The sequence below is a fragment of the Camelus ferus genome, chromosome 3 (assembly GCF_009834535.1).
Source record: "Camelus ferus isolate YT-003-E chromosome 3, BCGSAC_Cfer_1.0, whole genome shotgun sequence".
Lineage (NCBI taxonomy): Eukaryota > Metazoa > Chordata > Mammalia > Artiodactyla > Camelidae > Camelus > Camelus ferus.
Window position 1 is genome coordinate 113,997,711 of NC_045698.1, and position 6,000 is coordinate 114,003,710.

The window sequence follows — 6,000 nt, forward strand, 5'->3', positions numbered from 1 at the left end:
TTACACTGCCTGCTTTGTCTTTTATTACTGAATCTTTATTCTATAAAGAGCCACCAAAAGCTCATAGCTACAATTCTAACCTTCCAAAGGTCCGATCACATCCCTTCAAGCCTCCGTGAGCTCCTACAGACTATTGTCTGTAGAACTGTCAAGTTATTCTGTTCTGCCATGTGAAGTCTGTTACTTTACTGTTTATTTAACCTACATAGTGATTGGGTGAAACTCGATTGCATACAACCAAGAAACGTCCGTATGTTTGGCTAGGACCACCTTCACTCCTGGAAAATCCTTCCCCACCTTTGACAGAGGTCAGGCTGATCCCAGAGCTGTCTGGGCAGTTTCAGGTATAAGTCTCATCCCACTGAGCTAATCAAGACCAGCTTTCAGGTAGGCTAATATCCAGGGCCAGATCTGCCTACTGGTTTTGGAAGGTCTCCTGGGGATGTATTGGGCGGCCGAAATTTGGTTCGTGTTTTGTCTACATGAGCTTTCCTGGAGGCTGATCTCCTCCTTGGATCATTAGCACCAAGACCTGGCCCCACTCAGCAGCATGTAGGCTTAAGTGCTGGGAAGCCTCAGGCCAAACAACGTAACACAGCCCCACCCATCAGCAGACTTCCTGAGCCCATAGCCACCTCTCGGCATGGCCCTACCCACCAGAGGGCCAGGATCCAGCTCCACCCAGCAGTGGGCAGGCACTGACTCTTCCTGCCAGAAAATCTGCATAAGCCTCTAGTCCAGCCTCATCCACCCAGGGGCAGATACCAAAAATAAGAAAACAATACTCCCAAAGCTTGTGGAAGGAATCCACAAACACAGGCCAGGCTCTACCCTGGGGCCAGCTGGACAAGAGAGGAGAGCACCGCCAGGATGCATAGGACCTCTCCCACAGAGAGCCACCCCTCCAAGGTCAAGAAACATAACTAACCTACCTAAAAATACAAATAGAAAGGTAGACAGTAGGAGGTGGCAGAGGAATATTTCCCAGGCCAACGCACAAGATAAAAATCCCAGAAGAAAAAATAAGTGGTAAGGACATAAGCAATCTATCTGAGAAAGAGTTTAGAGTAAAAACAAACAAAAAAACCATTGTCAGAGCTTATACTACGGACACCTAAAAATATAAAGATCTAGAAGAAACAAGTAAGTCTGGCCACTTAGTCATTTGGCTAAAGAATTGCCACCATCATGACCAGTGAGAAAATTGACTAGATTCTATAGGACATAAAGCCAGTAAGTAGAGTAACCATAAGATTTATCATCTAACCTGGGACACCCTTGAAAGTGAAAGGGGGTGTTACGCATGATTATATACCCAAGGTATGATAAGTAACTGTCCACAGCAAACTGTGAAGGGCACTGAGCTTAGATAAACATCTGACAGGGTTTGGGACGACACGCAGCTCCCATGCCACCGTCTGACTCTCTCAAAGGTAAGTGCTCTTCCTTCCCTCCCACTAGGAGAGCCAGGATTGTGCTCAGTTCCCACCTTCGAGTCAAGTGCAGCATCTCACCCGGTGCCCTGCGTGTCATAGGGCCCCATTAGATGTAGGCTGACTTCACACGTGTGAACGGCGTAGTGCAGGAGGGCCCACTGGGGCAGTCACGGGTACAGACGCCATGTAGACCCTGGAGGTAGCTGGGGAACCATTGGACTGTGTCCGTGGTGGGAGGTAAAGCACTGGGAAACTTGCCCCCCCTTCCTGTGCCCTGGCTGCCCTGTGCCCCTCTTATGACCACGTTTCCTCACGCTGTCCCACTGGCCCGGCTCCTGGTCCTGTCCCCAGGCTCCCTGTTTGGGTTTCTTTAATTGTAAGCTTGGGAGCTCCTGCTCCACGGCTGGAGTTTGTGGGCTCCCCTGGGACTTCACAGTTTTAACTTCCTCACTCGGGTTCAGTGTTAAGTACCTGCATGGCCAGTGGGAGATGGTTCTGCAGCCCAGGCTGAGAGGCAGCCCACAGAAGATGGATGGGCATGAGAGGTGGGCTCAGACACACGGATCCTGGTTCTGTCCTCATCTACCCACCACCATCTCCTTGACTAAGTCCACTTTCTCCTTCCTCCCCCTTTTTTTTTTTCCCTTTCCTTTTCTATTTTTGCTGAGAGAAGGCTTTTGTCTGTCTGAGCCCCGCTGTCTGAGCTAGAGCGTCACAGGGAGGCTGAGGGCGACTTGGACATTACAACCTGGCTGAGAGGTTGGTGGGGGCTGAGGAAGGAGGTAAGAGCTGGGGGGCTCCTCCTCGTCCTCTCTGACCCAGTAAATACAAACACAGGGAAGGACAATAAAATGATTTTGGTTCTGGAATCTCCTCCATGGGGTATCTGCTGAATTTGTTTTTCTCCAGGGAACCCACTTAAAAGTGAGTGAGGTGTTTTTCCTGTCACCCCGTTCTCTCCTCTTGGAAGTTTCTAATACTGATTGCGAGTCATCTCTCATTTGTATTTATCAGCATTTTATCTTTCTTCTATTTTCTGCCTCTATTAGCTTTTTTTTCTTTTGGGGGCATGAGGGGGTGGGTATATACCTTCCAGTGTTGTGTCTCTTCTCATTCTTCTAGTCCTCTTCCTTTGACCCACTTTTCCCTTTTTCTTATTTTACTGTCCCATTGACCTATGTCTTTCTTCCTTCCCTCTGTCTGGATTAGGGGGCACAGCGATGGGTTCCTAGGCTGAAGAGTTTTCTAAAGCAGGAAGACAAAGGGTGAGTGGGGAGAGGTGCCGATAAAGGTGCAGGGAAGAAAGGCAGACGTAGAGCATAGAGTCACTTTGTCCCCAAAAGATGGCTTCCTTTATGGTGTCATTTCTAGGAAGAAAAATGAAGCTATTAACTAAACACCCAGAGAAAAGAATGCTGTTACAAAGCAAGAAATGAGGACGCGAGATGCCAGAATAATTTCTTGAGTTGTTTTTCATAACACAATTAATAATTCAATAAATATTTGCTGAGAACGAAATATGTGCCCAGCACTGTCCTAAGAGCCTAGGATCCCACCGTGAGCAAAACTAACATCCAGGAATGTAGGTTCTACTTGGAAGATTAGAAGTATAACAAATCTGTATGCATTAAGTATAGCGTGCCCAATGATGTTGAATACAGTAAGACACATAAGGCAGGGAAGGAATGAGGAGGACAGAAGAACTTCAGCTCTAAATAGATGCTGACAAAGGCCTGGCTGAGAAGGTGGGCGGGAGATGAGGGAAGAGGGTGGGACATATCTGGGTAGAGCCATTCCATGTGGAGGGAAGAACAAGCCTTATGTCTGCCTGCTCTGTGGGAGGCACAGAAGGGAAGCCAGTGAGACTTGAGTGGAGACAGTTGCAGGGAGAGCAGAATGAGAAAGATCTAGGTAGTGGTGGGGGGGCCAACCAGATGTTAAAAATCTTGCTTTATTCTTCAAGAGTGCTGTGTGACAAAAAACTGGCAAGCAAAGAATGGGGAGGAAGGCAAGTCTGGTCAGGGGTCATTGCCTTCATGTAAGGGAGCAGCGATGATGTGGCCAGGTGGGGCGAGCAGGAGTGAGAAGTGGTCGGGGGGAGAATATATGTTGGAGGAAGAGCCAGGAGGAGTTTCTAACGTTGGGATGTGTGCGGGAGAAGGAGTCAAGAATACACTGCGTGTTGTTCCTTGGGCAACTGAACAGTCTTTCATTACCTGAGCTGAGTAGAGGGGAGAGTAGTTGTGTGTTTTCCAGGAGAGACCAAGGGTTCAGTTTGACCACTTTGGGAAGGAGAAACCCACTGGACATCCAAGAAAGATGTTGAGTACAGTACACAGTGGATACAAGAATCAGAGTTCAAGGGAGCCATCCAGGAGAGGGAGAGATCAATGTCATCAACCAACTGCATGGTATGCGGTTGGGGGAAGGAAGAAAGGGTGTGTAGTGCATCTCCTTGAAGGTACATGCAGCTGAGCGCCTCTGCACATGCTAGGTAAGGCTGAGCGTCCTCAGCACAGGAGAAGGAAATGCCTGCTATGAGGTCTGGGGGCACTTGGTTTTTTTCAGTTGGTTGGTTAAGTTTTGATATAGCCAAGATGGATTTAAGGCTGTAGGAAGAGTAATCTGGTCCTGTAGAACACCACCCCCACCAGATTACACCTGGGTATTATTGTTGGCAAGGACACCTGGGCATATCTCCTTGGGCGTGTCTACGGACAGAACTTAGTGGCCCACTTCCCGGGTCATGGATCTGAGCAGACCCATCCTAGTTTAGGCAATCACCCTGGGTCTTTGCACAAAGAGCATGTTCCACGGAGTCTCCTTGTTTTGACTTTACAGTGAGATAAGGTAGACTGATACATGCCTCGTAAATGTCTCCTAGAAATGACTATCATGTATTTGCAGAGAACATACTTGTCATTTGAAAATACTTGAAAATATTTATTATGTTATCATGCACTGCCCCTCATAGAAAGGGATCTAGAAGTGAACTCATTCATTGAACGAGTGAATAGGTCATTCGCTGCATGAATGCTGGCAGTGAATGCTCTGAATACAGTGGTAATATGAAGGATGAAATAGAGGGTCAGCTGTAAAAAAGCACGTGTCCCCATTAAGGGCACATCTGCAGGACCTGGAGGGAGAGTTAATTTGGAGCGCTTTGATACCCAGCATGGGTGATTCTGAGCTTGAATAATTGGGGCCCTAAGTATCATTTCAAAGAAATATGGAAAGAAGAGGAGATATTGCTTTTCTGGGGCGTGTACATAAGAATTAATGCCTAGTTGTTTTCCACTTGAGGTGTCAGAAAGGAATGTAATTGCGTACATTCTGCAGGGAATTGGAAGTGTGGGGCTGGGTCTTAGGAGGGGTGTCTGGAATCCAGTGAAGATCTTGGTGTCATTTGGAAAGAGAGGTGGGCGAATGGATTCTCTGGCTTCTCCACCTCAGCCTCAGGGTCACCGCTCTGAGGTTTTTCCCTGCGTTCCACAGGATCAGAAATAAATCATCTAGGCATAGAGAATCCTATTCATTCTACCCAACTCACAAGACGGGAACTTAACTACATTCATGTATTCACCTATTTTGCCAAAAGATAAACTATGAAGACTTTTAAGAGTTTATCTGAGCAAAAGTCAGTTCCGATCCGGCAGGGCCAAGCCACAAGCGGTCATGAGTGCTCTACTGACAGGAACCAGCAGAAAACCTTTTACACAGAATAAGCAGAAGAAACACAAAGAAATTATTTGATGGGTTGTACTGAAGTATTTGACTCACTGGAAAAGCCTAGTTGCTGTTGGCGGTTGGGTGTCCTTTGGTTTTTTATGTCTTAACCTTGAGACATTCACAGTCTTAGATTTGGGGTTGCCTCATGGGCTACAAAGGCCACTCAGTCTAATGGCTTCCTTGTCTAATTAACTGAATAATGTTGAGAGCTATATCCAGCAGTAAACCAAAACTGCTCTCGAGCAAAAAGATCTTCAATATCTGCGTCCATATTAGGGATCAGAAGGCTGCAGAATGAGCCAAGAATTAGAGAAAAATGAATTCGAAGCCTCTGAGAATTTCTCGAGAATAAGGTAACTTGCCCTTCTAAGAATATTTTTGCACAGCAACAGCCTGATTTAATGTAAGGTACCTGGAACTTAGATTGTAAAGGCCCCTTAGCAAGTCTTGGTTCCACAGGTACTGACTGTGTAACCTTGGGCAACCCAGCCAACCCTTCAGAGTCTCACTTTTTCATCTGTACAAGATGGCCCGTTTTAATAAGATCACTGTACCTTCATCGCAGGATCACTATGAGGTCAAAAGAAAAAGGAATGTGAGTGCTGTGGGATGCAAAAGACAAGTTTATTTTTATTAATTTGGCATTGTCTGTCAGTAGAACCAGGCAGAGAGCCCTGCCTCTTCTCAACAGATGACAGACAGACTGACAACTTCTTTGAGTCTTTTATTTTCTAGGCAAATCGCAAATCACCATCTTTCTCATATGACAAGATCATTTGTTAAAATTAATCTGAGTCCAGTCTATTTATATCAGTGATCAAGACTCGAGATGGAA